The following is a 20544-nucleotide window of genomic DNA, read 5'->3' on the forward strand; positions in this document are numbered from 1 at the left end:
ACTCGCACAAGCTCCCCGAACTGTTAAGTCATACTCAATAGTCTATCGCTCTAAGTCGCTCATACCCATCTGCTCCCAGTTGCCATTTCTCACTCATTCAGCCGAACTGATTATCATTTCTTTCTATGTGTCTCTGTCATTGTCTCACGTGTCTCAGTCAGTCTCCTTCGTTCTATCCTACTACTACTACTACTACTACTACTACTACTACTACTGTCTCCTCTCTCTGTCATCGTCCCCCTCTTGCTCTCTCTTACTGTATTCTCATTCATTCCTTCTCACAGATGATATTCAACCGCCATTGTGTCCCTATCATTCTATCACACTGCCACTGTTTCCTTTGCTCTTTTTATAACACAACCACTGTCTACTATCTTCCAGTATTTATTCCTTTTCTTTCTCTTTGCCACTGCCACTGTCTTCTCTCTCAGCATAAAAAAGAGTGAATATGTTCACATGCCAAAATTATTCAGAAAATTTTTTACAGCTGGTGAGGAAGGTAGAGTGAGGTACCCCACTTTTCTGTCAGAGTCTTTTAAATAAACAGGAATATATTCACATTTTTTGTGCTCTGATAGGTGCAGTTTTCCGCTGACTCCCTCCTTTTCTCTGCTGCAGCTGGACATGTAACTCATATGAAAAGAAATGTATCGGTCACTAAAATTTAGATAGTTTACTTAAATGAAATTGAAGAACGCACAATTTTCTACAACATGAGGTTCCCAGATGATAACTAAGGCACTTTACAGCATGTATCTCCGTGCTACGTCACTTTATAAACTACGTCTTTGCGTCTCACGCGAGTTTACGTGTACAAGCAGGGGAACTTTGAAGCTCTGTTATCTCGTAAACGGATAAAGACATGAAGAAAATTTTCAAGATTGTTCGTGATCTAGGAATATATCGTAAAAATTAGATATATTTGCTGTGCAGAGCCGTCTTGACATCCTAAACAGGGTTTTGGTCCTCTGTTAACTGCGAAAATATAGTAAAAAAACATTTTTTGCGGTTTTCCGAGGAACTGCTCATGTACTAATGACGCCACAGAAAGTCCCATCAAGCCCACCGCAGACCACATCAAACGCAAAAAGAACCAACCTACAGATGATGATGGTTTGTGGGGCGCTCAGCATCGTGGTCATCAGTGCCACTTCCTAGTCGAAGTGTTACCCAAAACACTTGGCTCTACCTTATCACCACGAACAGAACCCGCGGTATGAGCACACAATCCCATTTTTGTGCGCGGTGTTTTGGAACATATAATAAGAAAGCCTTGGAAAGCAATCAGTGTGGTAAAGGCTGTCGGCCGTTGCAATCATATGATCCATTCAACGAGATTTTCTTAGACGAAGCACTGTCGTCAGCAGTTATGATTGACAGTAATACATCCGCTACGAATTGGTATGGTTACGTCTATTCAACAGGAATCCCTAAAAACGCCCACATACAATGTGTGAAGAAAACTTAAGAAAAGCTCGATGAATTATGAACAAACAGATTTATTTGTTTAACACCAATATAATGAACAATTTTCTTCCGTCAAGGATGTAATTAGTATGGTACAACCGAATATAAAATATTATTTACGAGGACACTGACATTGATCTCCATTTCGGTATACTTACTGCGCAGATAAGAAAATGAATAGTCTATGGCTGCGATACAGGGTGAGTCAGCATTGTACTGTGAAAACATAGCAACTTGTTTTATTTTAAAAGATACGCAATGAATAACAGTTTAAAATCTTATATGTTAATTTTTAAAGAAATTAATTATTAATGGAAGATAATGCCCATTAAGTACCGGCCCTCTTTTTCTGCACACTCGTCGACACACTGCGCGAAGTTGTCATCACTCTCCAACATGTTACAGGGTACAGCACGAATCTCTCTCTCAATGGTATCCTTTAATTGAAGCGCAGTACGTGGCTTACTGATCTACACTTTGTTCCTGGGAAGCCCCACAAGAAAAAGTCACTTGGAGGGAGGTCTAGAGTGCGGGACAGTCAGTCAACACCACCTCTGTTGGATATCACTTTCCCCAGAAACAACTTCCTTACTTCAGACACACACACGTGGGAAGTGTAAGCTGTCTCACCGTCTTGCTGAAACCAAACATTTCGATGATTTATGCCAAGGCGGCAAAGTTTCGGGTCGAGAAATTCACGCAACATGGTCAAATAACGCTCCGATTTCAGGGCGACGGTCTCCCATTTTCATCGAAGAAATAATGCCCTAATTCAGCCCATACTGTAATCCTCCACAACGCAGTGGGGCGCTGGGGCAGTTGCTGAGGGTTGTTTGGAGATCAGTAACGACAGTTTTGATTACTAACATCGCCGTTTAGATAAAAATGAGCATCATCTGACAGTAAAATCACAATTCCACGTTCTTCCTGCAATCTCTCTTTCATTACTTCAGCAAAACGTCGTCTTCTCACAAAATCCTGAGGCTTGAACCCCCAAAAATCGCAATTTTCTAGGGATAAAAATTTAGACTGAGTGAAATGCGTCGAACGGACGAACTAGATAACCCGAGAGACTGTGGGTGTCGTATTGCAGACCGGATGTTGAATTGCATGACGCACAACTTCGAAGTTTTCAGATGACGTACCGTCTTTGCACTGCCTGCCGGTTTTGTCTTCAATGCACATTCAGTCTCACAAAAGTTCTTAATCCGTAGCAGAATGGTGGTGTGGGCTGAAATGGCACCGTTACGAGGTGGAACGTTGAACTGGAGACGGAACTTCCTCTGAGTGGTAATCACAGATTCAGTATTTTTAAAGAAAATCTCTACGACGAAAACACGGTGTTGCGTAGTCCACCTCTCCACTGTAACTAAACTGCTGCTATAGCGGAAAACAATGAACCCAAGCACGCCCCTCCACTACGCTGACCCAATCAATTGTAATCAAGTACAAAGGAAGGTAACGCTGACTCGATGTGTATTGAAGACCTACCAACGTAGAACGAATAACATGTAATAAATATTCTGCTGGCGTCAATAGAATTCGTACTTAAATCAGGCGATGCAACTAACCAACTTGTTCAGTTCCGCTTGTTTCCTGTTAATCACATAGGTTCCGTCAGTAACTGGGTTTTCCCCAAAGATCTGAGAGTTTGTCTTTTCTAACTTGTGAGCGACAGTCGCCGAAATCCTCCGCACAGCTAACAGCCCAGTAGAGCAACTACAGGGCTGGTCGTTTCGTTGGCTCAGAAGCGTCCGCGGTGTAATCATCGTGCTCTGCAGGAACCCAGAGTACAGTGCACACAGTTTCGACAAATGTCGCTCACCAAGTTAGGAAACCTGAACTCGCAAATCTTCGGAAAACCGAAGCTATTGACACAATCACCGAGGTATATGTCCCACTATTTAGGACTTACAAAATGGAGTAGTACGGAGTGTGATAAATTAGCGCAGCAAGAAATCTTAGATGTTTTAATTTGATAACTTAGCGGACTGATGAAATGATCGCGTGGCATTGTTGGCTGGGAGGCTCCACGCGGGAAAAGTTCGGCCGACGAGTTGTAAGTCTTATTTCAGTAAACGTTACATTGGGCGACTTGCGTGTCAGTGATGATGATGATGATGAAAGGATGATGAGGACAACACAACACAGAGTACACGAGCGGAGAAAATTCCCAACCCGGCCGGGAATCGAACCTGGGCCCGCTGCATGGTAGGCAAACACGCTACCACTCAGCTAAGCAGACGGACAGCATTTCCACTATTCCATTATTCAAACTATCAAACGTTCAGTAATCGATAATACCCAGAATATGGCAGAAACATATGAAAGTGCTCATAGCTCAACACGCGCTTACAGAAAACATAATTAAGTGCATGGCTAAAGACGACAGGATTATAATTAGGCGAAGAATAATTCTTCATTTGATCAACACGACAAACCGTGACAAAGAATAGTGCGCAACCGCTTAAATTGAAACCTGACGCGGGAATTCTGGCAGATGCAACTTGCACCTGTAGTACTGCGGAAAGTGACTCAGAAGCACCCATTGACTAAATCTACACTATCATACAAAGCCAAGTCGTTGTTTAACGTTGTTGCAAAATATTCTCGAAAAGTATTTTATCAATTTACTTGAAATTTTTACACGATGCTCCAATAAACCTTTGGACACACAAGGGCTACATATTTTTAAATACAGGATGTTTCAGAAAGAATGTACGCATTGCGAAGTATTATTCTGTCCAAACTATCGATCGCTGCGCCTCGGCTCGGCTATTGGAGAAACGAATACATAGTATAGTTTACATTAATAGCCGCTAGATATCAGTTTCCTTCTGTTTTGCTTGTTAACCGCTATGTTTAAAATAGCTTCTCCGCAATAGAAATCATTTTGTGTTCCCGAGTTTGCAAAGTGCAATTCCGTGATTACAGTGCAAAGACGTTTCAGGTTGAGATACCACATTGATTCTCCGAATGGGTGGAATATTCGCAGATGGTATCGACAGTTTCTAGATACAGGATGTGTATGTAAAGGAAAGAGTCCTGCAGCCCTCGTGTTCCTGAAGAAAATTTTACACGAATTCAAACTGCTTTCCAACGTGGTCCTTCAAAACCAAGACGTCGGTTGGTTAGGAAGCCGTACAAGTTACAGCTGTTACAAGCTCCGCGTCCTGATGACAAACGCAAACGTGTGGCATTTTGTAACGAGATTCTTGATGCTATTGATAGTGATAACTCTTTCCTACAACGCATCGTGTTCAGTGATGAAGTGACTTTCCATGTTAGTGGTCGGGTAAACAAACACAACGTTCGAATTTGGGGCCTACAGAACCCACATGCAGCCATTAAAATGATTTGCCTAAAGTCAGTGAGTTTTGTGCGATATCCCTATCATATGTTTACAGCCCACTCTTCTTTGATGGAAACACGGTTAAAGGTCAGCAGTATCTCGCTATGTTCCAAACCTGCTTGTTTCCGAGGCTGCACGAAGACAACTTCATTTTTCAAGACGGGGCACCCCCTCACTGGAGTCGCCAAGTGCTTCAATATCTGAATGAAACTACCGAACCGTTGGATTAGTCGTCAAGGAGCTGGCGACTTAGCGTGTCTCAGCTGGTCTCCACGGTCACCGAATTTAACACCCTCTGACTTCTTCCTGTGTGGTTTCGTCAAAGACAACGTTTATGTACCACCATTCCCACAGAACCTGGAAGAGTTGAAGAACCGGATTCTTACTGCCATAACATCAGTGACGAATGACATGCTTGCCCGAGTGTGGGAGGAATTTGAGTATCGATGTGATATTGTTCGTGTCGCTGATGGAGGGCATATTGAACATCTGTAATCTGAACTTGAGAGGATCGTAAATATATGTGTAACGTTTCATATTCGTATGTCTCAAAGTTTAATAAATATATGCATTCGAAATACGTATATTCTTTTTTAAACACCCTGTATATTTGGTATTTAAATATATACGTAAATCTATATTACTATATCAAGACTGGTGTTACCAAAAACAGCGAAAAGTTCTTGACTGAATTTTTTCCAATTTTCACATGAGAGACTAATAAACATACAGACGGACATAGGCTACACACTATTTTAAACGATAATGTGTATGTTTTCTGTTAAAACTGGCTGCGAGAAAGGAAATCCTGTGCTGTGAAAACGTATGGTTTCGATTTCTTTCTCGCACTCAGTTTCAACTACGGTAGGGTTAAGTAAATCATTAGCTGCTCCTAGACTTTTGCAACAAAAGTAAGCAAGGCACAACCTCAGAAAGGTGTGCAAGAAGACAAAGAAGGGGAAGGGGAAAACAGACATTGAGAGGGGTAGGAGCGACAGGAGGGAGGAGGTGATGGGCAGAGGTAAGGGGTATCAAACGTATTCGGCAATTGGATGGCACTGCAGGGTTCGCTAGTTATTATACACAGCCGAAACTGAAATGTTATAGTTACAAAAATATAAAATACTACTACGTAATGCTACTGCGAACAGTACTGTATGCTAATGTTTGTACTGAAGGGACACAAGAGAATACCGGCCGTTTCTACAGATTAAAGCACCTCTTCGCGAACTGCTAATTATGATACATGTATTGGAGACAAGCAAATCAGACAAGGCCACAGTACTTATGTGGGTCAGAACAACGTGTCCCAGTAACTTTTACCTCACAGAACGTACCTGATGTTATGCATAAAAACAAGATCTGAATTTTTAGGAACAATACTTGTCTACGACTCTAGAAAATTCTCAACAGTATCAGAACAATCAGATATCAATCACTATAATAGGCTTCCCCCCCCCCCTCGCATCTGCTCTTAATTTCATAGGACTATCGAATATGAAACCTGACACATATAAATTTGTTAGCCGGAGCATCTGTAATGTGGAACTGCTTCAACCCGGATGAAGGCTGATGATCACTTCTGTTAAAGCGTAATTGATTTTAAACCTTTACAATGCCGATCATGATATAGCAATATAAAATTGATTTATATTTTTAGAAATGAAACCCTGAAAGTATTAAACGAACTTTTTTCCTATTTGGACTGCAAAATAACTGTCGACAAGTTAAAGGCATGGAACCATGACAACGTTTAACAACTGGTTGCACGACAATTGTTTAGAAATATCTTCAGCGCAATCATCTGCGATGAGAGTGTACGAGACATTTATGGAGGAAGTTTATTTCGTAACCGGTAGTATGAATCGTCCGATGTCTTAGACTTCACTGACCAGAAATTTGCATGGCCTTCAAGTAAGGAAAGTATAACCAAAAATGTGTAATATAACTAATATATATCTGAATAATTACAGGGCGTTGGTGGGGCGCTAACACGTACTGCTCGCTAATACGTCCACAGAACGATGCATTAAAAACTTCTCACCGGGTCGGACTCCTACAGATATGAACTGCTGGGCACAACATGACTCTACGGTTTTTTATTCCGAAACCCGGCTCAGATTAATGTTTACGTTTAGGCCTCTTCGGAGACGGTTAACTCATTATTAACTACAGTTATTATAGTAAGAAAGCAATGGAATGTCTATAAAGGACTCATACGTAATGATGTGTCATCTACATACACATTTTCCGATTCATCTTACTATAAAAGACACGTAAGATCTACTTCTTTACAAAATATGAATCATATATTCTGTCACCTTGCAGCCAAGGATCACTAACTGAGACATTTCAACACACATTCCTACCGTGGTTTAGTGAGTACATGTGACACATATGATTTTCAATAGGGTAGAACTGCCCAAAGGATATCAAATAGATGTTCTAAACTATCAGAAAAAACGGCTAATTCTGTGCAGAAATCAGTGACTGCGTACCGAAAGCTATGAATTTTGTTTCAAAATCGAGTCGTATAACAAATTCTCTGAGGATTTCAGATAGTATTCTCCTTAACAGTAAGCAAACGACATCTTAAAAATTTACTCCATACATCATTATGGTACAGCAAAACTGTAGTTTTTTGCCAACTACTTTGCAGTACTCATCCAAGTGATTGGCACAGGATTCGCAGACTATTTCTCAACCGTTTCCCTCTCAAGTAGCACATGAGAAAAAATGAAAAAGACATGCATTAAATACCTAAACCTTTCCGTGTAAGCTGGCTACATCTGTCGATTTCGTCTGCGTATTATTCTATCTACCAGGAAGTTGCTGAATCTAGTCGCGAATCTGACCACCGCTCGTATTTTTGTTCACTGAATGACTTAAGTGCAATGAAGTAAATCGTCCGCTGAATGATATGTTGGCTTATACGGAAAAAACACATTTTAATGTTATCTGTTACAAATAGTAGAGGGAGTGCAAGTGGGGATGGGTCAGGATGGGGAGATGAATGAGTCCTGTCCTCTAAGGAACGACCCATCGTATATGGTAAGGATTCCATAACACGCAGCTATACTCAGAAGAGGCGTAGTGTACACTGTCGTTTTAATATGTTTGCTGCATATCTTGTAAGTGTTCTGACAACGAAACGCAGTTTTCGTCTCGCCCTTCCGCATGAGCTAAACACTGCTGCAGAAATTATCATAGTATTTCCCTCTATTTCTATGTACGTATACAGATGTCATTTAGAACACGAAACACAAGAAGCAATGCACAACTGTTACTAACTAAAGTTAGGAGGAAAGTTAACTGTGCAGTATGCTATTAACTAGAGGATATACTCTCAATGAAAAGGAAGAATTGTATGTTACGCATATTGCATGTTTTTACCAGACCTTGGCTGCATCTTAGAGTCGGTTCTATCTTTGGAATGAAAAGTAAATAATGGGCTTCTTTATGAAATAACTTTTTACTACAACCAGCCACAATTTTATTCTTTTTAAATACGTCGTGTGTTTTGACTCGACTAGCTCATGGGAAAAACAATGCGTGTATTGACGCCTCTCTTTCCGTACTCTTTAAAGTGGCTCTCCACTGTGCCGCTACCACACGGGAGGATTGCCAGTCCACGGCCTACGAGATGACGGAGGCAAATAAACTGCAGCTCTGGCGCAGTGTACTGGGTGGAATGGGGCGCGCTGAAGGAGATAACGCAGCCGGCAGTTGTTCTGCCCTGTAGCGGCTCAGCTGGGGCACGGTGAACTTTATGCTCTCGGCCACGTACTATGTGACCACTCTCGTCCTCGCGCCATCGGTGATAAGTACTGCTACACCTATGTCCGGGTTACCGGCCTCCGTGACTGAGGTCGCTAACGCACACTTGAGCGGTGGCGCTCGACCCGGGGACAAGCCGGTTCGAATTCTGTCCGGAAAAGGGAGGAGCGGTAGTGGCGTAAAGTTCCTGGTCGGCATACTTCGCACCAACGTCCTGGTTTAAATATCAAACCTCTCCACAGTGTCTCATGAAGTGAGGGAATGTGACACTGCTGATCTACAACTGCATCAACGTGATTACTCTGCTATTCACAATAATGTGTCTGGTAGAGAGTTCAATGAACCGTCCTCAAACTGTCTCTCTACCGTTCCCCTCTCGAACGACGCGCGGGAAAACGAGCACTTTAATTTTTCTGTGCGAGCCCTGATTTCTCTTATTTTATCGTGATGATCATTTCTCCCTAAGTAGTGCCAACAGAATGTTTTCGTAATCGGAGGAGAAAACTGGTGATTGAAATTTCATGAGAAGATCCCGTTGCAACGAAAAACGCCTTTGTTTTAATGACTGCCACTCCAATTCACGTATCATGTCTGTGGCACTGTCTCCCCTATTTCGCGATAATGCAAAACAAGCTGCCTTCGTTGAACTTTTTCGATGTCATCCATTAGTCCCGCCTGATGCGGATCCCACACCGCACTGCGATACTCCAGAATAGGGCGGACAAGCGTGGTGTAAGCAGTTCCTTTAGTAGACCTTTGCTCCTCCTAAGTGTTCTGCCAATGAATTGCAGTATTTGGTTTGCTCTACCCACAACATTTTCTATGTGATCTTTCCAATTTAGGTTATTTGTAATTGTAATCCATAAGTATTTAGTCGAATTTACAGCCATCAAGATTTGTGCGTCTTATCGCGTAATAAAAATTTAGCGTATTTTTTTAGCAGTCATGTGAATAACTTCACACCTCTCTCTCTCTCTCTCTCTCTCTCTCTCTCTCTCTCACACACACACACACACACACACACACACAAAATACGTACATGTAAATAACCAAATCAACACTTACTTCCGGGGAGTGGGTAGGGTACGAGGCGGGACCTGCGGTGGTAATTGTTAAACCTAGAACCAGAGGGCTGTCAGTGTAACTTGTTTCAACAATGATCCTGAATCTACACAGTGAAAGTAACATGTAGCATAAGTGCATTCTGTTTAAATAAAAATTAACTACAAGGGTTCCACAGTGTAAATTTTACATGTACTTTGTTTTAAAAATGAACACATCCACAGTCTAATTATTACCTTGCTGGAAATGTGGTGTATTTCGCCGCGCGGATTGGCCGCACGAACTAAGGCGTCATGTCACGGATTGCACGGCCCCTACCGCCGGACGTTCGAGTCCTGCCTCGGGCGTGTGTGTGTGTGTGTGTGTGTGTGTGTGTGTGTGTGTGTGTGTGTGTGTGTGTGTGTGTGTGTGTGTTTTTCGTCCTTAGCGTAAGTTACTTTAAGTTAGTTTAAGCAGTGTGGAAGTCTAGGGACCGATGACCTCAGCAGTTTGGTCCCTTTGAACGTTTTTGATGTGTTACACTGCACCAAAACGTTCCGAAATGTTGACATAAATAGACCACGTTATGCACAACTGTCAAACAAGCTATCTCACTTCGATCTTTTTTAACACATGGAACAGAGCTGCCAATATTATTTATAGCCTGCAGCGCGTTTTTAATGTTATGATTATTAAATACTTCTGCGGACATGTCTGGAAGGGCGCAGAAACGTTTCCAAATGCTTTGAATAAATAGATTACGCGATAGGCTACTGTTTATCATGCAATATGCAACTGTTTAAAACATCTCAAATGAGCTATCTTACTTGCATTTTTTTAAAAATATTTCCAATTGTTTTACTCTGTGCTATATCCACTGTAATGTAACAGTGAGTACCTTGAGGGTGGATTCAATACACACACCCGGTGACCCTTTGACCTTCCGCCATCTTGAACCTTCACGTTCGATTGTAGTGTCATACTGCCAGTCATATTGGACCAGCCATACTGGCTCGTAAATTATCGTAATTGGGTACTAAACATCAGCATTAGGGATGACGAATAAACATCTGTCCCAAGATAAAAAAATTATCCTAAATGAGTAAGAATGTGGATCCTAGATAAACACCGACAGCCTGTTGGTCTTCTTGTAAATTAATCACAAAAACACGGTATTTTAAAATCGAAATTATTATTTGGAAACTTACTTCCTGTTACAGGACCAATATCACATTCCAACAACAAAACAACTAAACTCTTAGATCTCTTACTCTGTGCATTTTCAAATGTCATTAAAGTCAACACGAACAGTTTTTTTACATACAGAACTGTAGGTTATGACTATAAACACAACCCTACACAGTCTGCCCTAATTTGGTAACAAATTATAGCGATAAGGATTCTAAATAAGCACGCTTCCCAGCCAATAAGATTGCAGCCTGCCATTTACACGTAAGGCAACTGGTCTAGACGAAGTGGGAGATAAAGCAGTCTGCTATTTATAAGTAATGCAATTAGCCTAGACTGAGTGGGAGAGGGTCATGCATCTTCCCAAACACTAATGACGCACATGTAGATGGGCTAAAAACTGTGCCATAACCTCCCTTTAGACCCTTACTAACATTATACACTGGCTGTGATCTACTATTACAAGAAACTACTAACAGTACGACCTCCTCCATGCTAGTCGGCATAGATTCCGAATACAGCGACTTTGTGAAACCCACCTTCTCCTCTTCTTTCACGGCATCCCCAATGCCATGGATCAAGGAAGTCTGGTAGATGCAGTATTTCTTAACTTCAAAGAAACATCTGTCTCAATATTACACCAATACTTAATAATGAAAATATGATTATACAGGATATCAAGCGAGATTTGTCACTGGATTGAAGATTTCTTGGTGGGGAAAAGACAGAATGTTATCTTGGATCTAGAGTCATCGACAGATGAAGTAACCTTGGGTGTGCCACAGGTAAGGTTGTTGGAACCCCTGTTGTATATTAATGGCCTTGCAGGCAATATTAATGGTAATCTCAGACTTTTCGCAGATGATGCCGTTATTTACAGTGTGTTCTACTTATCTGATGACCACCTGCCCGGGCTATTGCTGGCCGGCCACGGAAGCCGCGCCTGCCTGTCGAGTAAGTCCCGCGGGACCGTAGCATGCCGCCCTTTTTTTGTGGGTTTTAGCCTGAAGGCCGTAGAGACATATGCCCTTGTCGGTCAGGATCATCCAAACAGTGAAACAGGCATGACGAGTGTAACAGTGAAGTTTGCAAACGCAACAATGGCAAGAGCGAATTATTTAATTCCACAACGAGTATGTATTTAAGATTGGTATGTGCGTTCATAGTCCGCTCGAACTGTTCGGATGTTGTTTGAAGAGAAGTTTCCTGGCGTTGGAGTTCAGAGTCGTGATGCAGTTCACAAATTAGTGAATAGATTTCGTGAAACTGGAAGTCTTCCAAACAAGGAGCGTAAACGACGGCGGACGGTGGTCACAGAAGCTCGTCTCGATGGCATTGCATACCGCCTGGAAAATTCCCCTAAACAGTCTCTTAAACGTCTTTCGCAGCAAACACAAATATCGTGCATCTCTGTACAAAGAGGTGCTAAGCTGCTTGGGCTAGGGCCCCATGAAGTATCAGTAGTACAAGAGCTCCGACCTGATGATCCTGCGCAAATGGTTAAGTTTTGCGATGGGTTTTGAAACAAGTGCATGACATTGAAATGGATCCTTACCTCATACTGTTTTAGGACAAGGCTTGGCTCCATTTACATGGGTATGTTAACTCCCAAAACTGTTGACATCAGAGCGCAGATAGACCTGTTGTGCTTCATGAGGAACCCCTTCATGATCAGAAAATAAGGGTGTGGTGCACAGTTAGTGGTGACAGGATAATTAGGCCCATTTTTTTAAGGACATAGTTACAAGTGAAAGACGTGCAAAACATTTTGCGACCGTTGATTAATAAACTGAGTGAAAGAGAACGAAGCTTTGCATTTTTTGAACAGGATCCGGCAAGGGCACATACGGCCAATGTTTCTTTGCACCCAATTCACGATGTGTTCGATAAAACAGTTATTAGTAACAATATGTGGTCAGCTAGAAGTCCTGATTTACCTCAGTGCGATTTTTATTTGTGATGTGCACTGAAGACCACAGTGTACACAACAAATTCTCACACGATAAAGGGACTCAAGGATAATATCCGTGAATCAATTAATTCAATATCTCAGAGAGAATTACATCGTGTGATTAAGTCATTCCAGATGTGGAAAGAGTCCTTCCGTATGCCATGAAGGGTACAGGGTGCACCCATCTGCAGGTGGTCGCTCATGTCGGCGCCAATGGTGTGTGTCGCTATGGATCGGAGTAAATCCTCTCTGGCTTCCGGCGGCTATCTGATTTGGTGAAGACTGCCAGTCTCGCTAGCGGGATGAAAGCAGAGCTCACCATCTGCAGCATGGTCGACAGGACTGACTGCGGACCTTTGGTACAGAGCCGAGTGGAGGGTCTGAATCAGAGGCTGAGACGGTTCTGCGAGCGTGTGGGCTGCAGAATCCTCGACTTGCGCCATAGGGTGGTGGGGTTTCGGGTTCCGCTGGATAGGTCAAGAGTCCACTACACACAGCATGCAGCTACACGGGGTTGTGTGGCGTGGACTGGGCGGTTTTTTAGGTTAGATGGCCTCGGGCAAGTACAGAAAGGGCAACAGCCTCAAAGGGTGCGGGGCAAAGTCAGGACATGCGGGGACCAAGCAGCAATCGGTATTGTAATTGTAAACTGTCGAAGCTGCGTTAGTAAAGTACCGGTACTTCAAGCGCTGATAGAAAGCACCGAAGCTGAAATCGTTATAGGTACGGAAAGCTGGCTGAAGCCAGTGATAAATTCTGCCGAAATTTTTACAAAGGCACAGACGGCGTTTAGAAAGGATAGATTGCATGCAACCGGTGGTGGAGTGTTTGTCGCTGTTAGTAGTAGTTTATCCTGTAGTGAAGTAGAAGTGGATATTTCCTGTGAATTATTATGGGTGAAGGTTACACTCAACAACCGAGCTAGGTTAATAATTGGCTCCTTTTACCGACCTACCGACTTAGCAGCATTAGTGGCAGAACAATTGAGAGAAAATCTGGAATACGTTTCACATAAATTTCCTCAGCATGTTATAGTCTTAGGTGGAGATTTCAATTTACCAGATGGAGACTGGGACACTCAGATGTTTAGGACGGGTGGTAGGGACAGAGAATCGAGTGACATTATACTGAGTCCACTATCCGAAAATTACCTAGAGCAATTAAACAGAGAACCGACTGGTGGAGATAACATCTTGGACCTACAGATAAACAGACCCGAACTTTTCGACTCTGTAAGCGCAGAACAGGGAATCAGTGATCATAAAGCCTTTGCAGCATCCCTGAATATGGAAGTAAATAGGCATATAAAAAAAGGGAGGAAGGTTTCTCTGTTTAGTAAGAGTAATAGAAGGCAGATTTCAGACTACCTAATAGATCAAAACGAAAATTTCTGTTCCGACACTGACAATGTTTAGTGTTTATGGAGAAAGTTCAAGGCAATCGTAAAATGCGTTTTAGACAGGTACGTTCCGAGTAAAACTTTGAGGGACGGGAAAAACCAACCGTGGTTCAACAACAAAGTTAGGAAACTACTGCGAAAGCAAAGAGAGCTTCACTCCAAGTTTAAACGCAGCCAAAACCTCTCAGACAAACAGAAGCTAAACAATGTCAAAGTTAGCGTAAGGAGGGCTATGCATGAAGCATTCAGTGAATTCGAAAGTAAAATTCTATGTACCGACTTGACAGAAAATCTTAGGAAGTTCTGGTCTTACGTTAAATCAGTAAGTGGCTCGAAAGAACATATCCAGACACTCTGGGATGATGATGGCATTGAAACAGAGGATGACGCATAAAGCTGAAATACTAAACACCTCTTTCCAAAGCTGTTTCACAGAGGAAGACCGCACTGCACTTCCTTCTCTAAATCCTCGCACAAACGAAAAAATGGCTGATATCACTCAACAGAGGAAAGTCCACTGGACCTAACGGGATACCAATTCGATTCTACACACAGTACGCGAAAGAACTTGCCCCCTTCTAACAGCAGCGTACCGCAAGTCTCTAGAGGAACGGAAGGTTCCAGATGATTGGGAAAGAGCACAGGTAGTCCCAGTCTTCAAGAAAGGACGTCGAGCAGATGTGCAAAACTATAGACCTATATCTCTTGACATCGATCTGTTGTAGAATTTTAGAACATGTTTTTTGCTCGCGTATCATGTAATTTCTGGAAACCCAGAATCTACTCTTTAGGAATCAACATGGATTCCGGAAACAGCGATCGTGTGAGACCCAACTCGCTTTATTTGTTCATGAGACCCAGAAAATATTAGATACAGGCTCCCAAGTAGATGCCATTTTCCTTGACTTCCGGAAGGCGTTCGATACAGTTCCGCACTGTCGCCTGATAAAAGTAAGAGCCTACGGAATATCAGACCAGCTGTGTGGCTGGATTGAAGAGTTTTTAGCAAACAGAACACAGCATGTTGTTCTCAATGGAGAGACGTCTACAGACGTTAAAGTAACCTCTGGCGTGTCACACGGGAGTGTTATGGGACCATTGCTTTCCACAATATATATAAATGACCTAGTAGATAGTGTCGGAAGTTCCATGCGGCTTTTCGCGGATGATGCTGTGGTATACAGAGAAGTTGCAGCATTAGAAAATTGCAACGAAATGCAGGAAGATCTGCAGCGGATAGGCACTTGGTGCAGGGAGTGGCAACTGTCCCTTAACATAGACAAATGTAATGTATTGCGAATACATAGAAAGAAGGATCCTTTATTGTATGATTATATGATAGCGGAACAAACACTGGTAGCAGTTACTTCTGTAAAATATCTGGGAGTATGCGTGCGGAACGATTTGAAGTGGAATGATCATATAAAATTAATTGTTGGTAAGGCGGGTACCAGGTTGAGATTCTTTGGGAGAGTCCTTAGAAAATGTAGTCCATCAACAAAGGAGGTGGCTTACAAAACACTCGTTCGACCTATACTTGAGTATTGCTCATCAGTGTGGGATCCGTACCAGATCGGGTTGACGGAGGAGATAGAGAAGATCCAAAGAAGAGCGGCACGTTTCGTCACAGGTTTATTTGGTAACCGTGATAGCGTTACGGAGATGTTTAATAAACTCAAGTGGCAGACTCTGCAAGAGAGGCGCTCTGCATCGCGGTGTAGCTTGCTGTCCAGGTTTCTAGAAGGTGCATTTCTGGATGAGGTATCGAATATATTGCTTCCCCCTACTTATACCTCCCGAGGAGGTAAAATTAGAGAGATTCGAGCGCGCACGGAGGCTTTCCGGCAGTCGCTCTTCCCGCGAACCATACGCGACTGGAACAGGATAGGGAGGTAATGACAGTGGCACGTAAAGTGCCCTCCGCCACACACCGTTGGGTGGCTTGCGGAGTATAAATGTAGATGTAGATTTATATGATGCGCTCCATGTAGTGAATATGATCGTTTTTCATGTTTCTACGCTACTTATCCATCTCTGTAGTATAAAACGATGGGCATATCCAAATAAAGCGGATTTGGTTTTACATTTTTGCCTTAAAAATTAAATTATGTTTTCTTAATTTAAGCAACTTTTATGAACAGTCTTTCATAAAACACAGATAATTAAGAATCTGTATTTGAAATGGAAACAGGAATTCGTCCAATATGTAATTATAAATAAGAAGTGGTTCATTGTTCATAAAAATTATGAGTTTTATAATTACGAGACTTAGGTATTTCAAATTGAAGGAGAAAAAAATGATACTGTTGAGATTTGAACCAACGAACCGTAAACAAAAATTGGTCCGTATTCCATCACGCTACCTACTGCGCTACACGTACGACACTGGTTTATATATCAACTGCATCATATATACACACACACACACACACACACACACACACACGCTGGAAAAAATTTCAAATTATGAAAAACATTAAGAAAAGCCTATTTCTCGGCACTTTTTAAGTGTATTCCACACGCGTGTTTCACAATGGGACAGAAAGCAGTCTCAACCAATTTCATACTGCGCTTCATCAGCGCGACTATCAGAGCACAACGCTGCAGAGGCTGTGACTGTGTATGATTTTTGAAATAAAAACTACGTAGCTAAAGCGTGATTAAGAAAAACTTTGAGGGCTGTTAATACATTTGAATGTCTTAAAATTTCATTTAACGTAAACGCGATAGCTTATCAGCTGTAGTGGTAGTTTTTGTGAGTCTTACGGCAACTTAATGACACTGTGCGAGAGGGAGGGATTGATGTCGATGCTTATTGAAATATCCCTTATCAAAAGCGTTTCTAGTGAGCAATGCGTTCTCTGGCACGGGCTTTACGGTGTTCCTTAATGAACAAGATAGCAAATGAACTCTAAATAATGGCCTACCTTAGTGATTAGTTGTTGCCCACATTCTGCTTAATCTGTATATCCACGACATCCCAGACACGGACGCCATGAAAATCCAACATGCAGACTTCAACTTAAACAAAACTGAGGTTTCAGCATTCCACCTAAAAAAAAAAGCACAAAGGAAGCTGCATGTAACTTTCGATGGAATTGATGTACTCGATCACTACAGTCCAATAGATCTAAGAATCACTCTGGCTCGGTCCCTGACATTCAGACAGTGCACCAAGCTATGTAAGTAACTTGGTTCACGAGTTAATTTACTTCGCCAAGATTTCCGGAAACAGTTGGGCTGCGGTCACCTGTACTTCCTGGTGAATATTGCGACTATAGGAAAACGACGCCCACACAACAAAAACTGAAGTGCAGCTTAATGAAGTCATAAGGGTCATCACTGGCACTGCATAACTACTCCCATGCAGTGGCTGGTTGGTTGGATTAGAAGAGAGGAGGAAAGGGACCAAACCACTAGGTTATCAGTCCCTTGTTCTGAATAAAACAATGGCACACGAGGGAGAATAAAACGAACAACACTGACAACTCAAAACGGAATGAAAGGAAAAACCACAAGAACGATGAAGGGCAACAAACATGTACATGGGCAAAAGGGGCAAGAAAACCACAGAAACGCAGGAAACGGGATGAAGAGATTAAAACGACAAAACAGATTACCATGGCTGACTGGCCATGATAACAAAAAAGGAGAAGCCAGCCACTTTACAACACATTAAAACCCCCACCCTAGAAGCACTATGGTGGAGGACACAGAGGGACAAAGGACATGCGCTAAAACTTATATCAAATGATAAAACCCACCCTCACGAATAAAACGTAAAACTAAGGCTGGGCAGTCAAAGTGGGACAGTGCACCAGAATATGGACCATTGTCAACCGGGCGCCGCACCGACAATCAGGCGGGTCTTCACGGCGCAGGAGGTAACTATGGGTAGTCCAAGCGTGGCTAATGTGGAGCCAGCAGAGGACAACTGATTCCCTGCGACAGGCCCGAAGACTTCCACACATTCGTAGTCTCCTTAATGACAGGCAGTTTGTAGTGTGTGCTGTTATGCCATTCCGTCTCCCAAGGCCGAAAAACCCTGCGGCGTATGTCACATCGCAGGTCAGGTTCAGAGATGCCAATCTCCAGAAGCGGTTTCCGCTGGGCCAGGGATGCGGACGTGTCCTGGGGTCCAAACAAACACCACTGAAAGATGGGACCGGTCCAGAGCGCAGATGGACTCCTCGATGGACGCCACCAAAGGATGGCGAGGGTAGCACTGGTCGATAGCTTGTAGGCTGCTCAAGGAGTCAGTACACAGAAGAAACGATTCCCCAGGGCATGAACGGATATACTGAAGGGCACAAGGGATGGCCACCAGCTCTGCAGTGAATACACACTGCAGCCATCAAACAAGGAATGCTGTTCAAAATGGCCTCTGTGGACGTAGGTGAAGCCAACATGACCATCAACCATCGATCCGTCGGTGTAAACCACTTCAGAGCCCCGGACGTGACAGTGGAGAGCCGCAGGGTTAATGGAGTCATTAGGGTCATGTGAAAGCCAGACGAATCTGCGGCGTAGGTGTACACCATGGAAGTGTATGCGGACGGACCTGGATGAGAGGTGGTAAAGGGTATCACTCCAGTTCAGACAGAAGGGATCGCACACGAACCGCAATCGTTAGCCTTGACCCGGCCCGCCGATGCGGAAGATGTACTGCCGCGGGTGGAAAAAGGAGACGGTAATTCGGATGCTCAGGAGAATTACGAATGTGTGCAACGTAACTGACGAGCAGTTGTACACGTCGGATCTGCAATGGAGGGACTCCAGCCTCCACCAGGACACTGGTCACCGGTCTCGTTTCAAAAGCTCCCGTCGCTTGGCGAACGCCACAATCGTGCACTGTGTCGAGTACACGCATTGCTGAGGGCGCCGCCGGACCATTAATCAGACTCCCATAATAGAGGCGGGACTGAAAAAGGGCTTTGTAGAGCTGCAGCTGAGTAGAGAGATCTGCACCCCATTTGGTGTTGCTCAGGCAGCAGAGGACACTCAGGTGTTGCCAGCACTTCTGCTTCAGCTGAAAAAGTTGAGGTAGCCAAGTCAATCTGGCGTCGAAAACCAGTCTTAAGAATCGACATGTCTCGACTACAGTGAGTGGATCGTCATGAAGGAAAAGTTCTGGTTCCGGATGAACGGTACGACGCCGACAGAACTGCACGATACACGGCTTAGAAGCCGAAAACTGGAAGCCGTGGGCGAGAGCTCATGACTGCGCCTTGTGGATGGCTCCCTGTAGGCGCCGCTTAGCAACACCAGTACCGGTGGAGCAGTATGACATGCAAAAGTCGTCTGCATACAGAGAGGGTGAGACCGACGGCCCTACAGCTGCTGCTAGACTGTTAATGGCCACTAAACATAGTGATACACAATATAGAGCCCTGCTGGACCCCATTCTCCTGGATATGGGGGAAACTATGGGAGGCACCAACTTGGACACGGAAAGTACGGAGCGACAGGAAATTCTGGATAAAAATCGGGACGGACCTCAGAGACCCTACCCGTATAATGTGGCAAGGATATGATGTGGCCAGGTGGTGTCATATGCTTTGTGTGGATCAGAAAAGATGGCAACAAGGTGTTGGCGTCTGGAAAAGACTGTCTGGGTGACAGACTCGAGGGACAAAAGATCATCAGTGGTAGAGCGCCCCTGGCGGAAGCCGCTCTGACATTGAGCCAATGGGCCACGTGACTCCAGGACCTGACCCAACCGCCGACACACCATACATTCCAGCAGCTTACAAACAACATTGGTGAGGCTGATGGGCCGATATCTATCCACATCAAGCGGGTTTTTGCCGGGTTCGAGCACCGGAACGATGGTGCCATTGCGATGGAAAGACGCCATCACACCACATGCGGTTGACGATAACGACGAGATGGCGCTTGTAGTAAAGACGAGAGATGTTTAATCATCTGACTGTGGAGCCGATCCGGCGCAGGAGCTGTGTCGGGGCAATGTACAAGTGTGCTGAGGAGCTTCCACTCCGTAAATAGGGCATTAGAGGGATCACTGTGGAATGTAGGGAACGCGAGGACTTTCCATCCGCCGTTTGAGGGTGCGAAAGGCTGGGGGGGGGGGGGGGGGGGGGGGTATTCCTCTCACGCAGAGGTTCCCGCATATTGCTCAGCAAATTGCTCGGCAATCGCGTTTGCGTCGGTACATAGCCGGCTATTGATCGTAACGCGAGGGACACCTGTTGGGGTCTGGTACCCAAAAAGACGTCTGACCTTCGTCCGGACTTGGGAAAGTGGCATATGGCACCCAAAGGTCGACACGTACCTCTCCCAACACTGCTGTTTGCGTCGTTTTAGAAGCTAGGGTACACGGGCACGGAGACGATTAAAGGCTATCCGATG

The 20544-nt window shown here is 43.7% G+C and overlaps 1 protein-coding gene across 5 annotated transcripts in view; it reads right to left on the minus strand.

Moving 5' to 3' along the window:
* LOC126252200 (mitochondrial protein C2orf69 homolog) overlaps nt 1–20544 on the minus strand; it is a 227850-nt gene that overhangs the window by 168692 nt on the left and 38614 nt on the right. For 2 of the 5 annotated variants that reach the window (XM_049953087.1, XM_049953079.1), the window contains one exon: nt 17103–17227. The exons of the other annotated variants lie outside the window; for them this stretch is intronic. The gene's annotated coding sequence lies outside the window, so the exon portion shown is untranslated. The remainder of the gene's footprint in view (nt 1–17102; nt 17228–20544) is intronic. 5 annotated transcript variants of the gene reach the window in all.

Source organism: Schistocerca nitens, chromosome 1 (genome assembly GCF_023898315.1).
Source record: "Schistocerca nitens isolate TAMUIC-IGC-003100 chromosome 1, iqSchNite1.1, whole genome shotgun sequence".
Taxonomy (NCBI): domain Eukaryota; kingdom Metazoa; phylum Arthropoda; class Insecta; order Orthoptera; family Acrididae; genus Schistocerca; species Schistocerca nitens.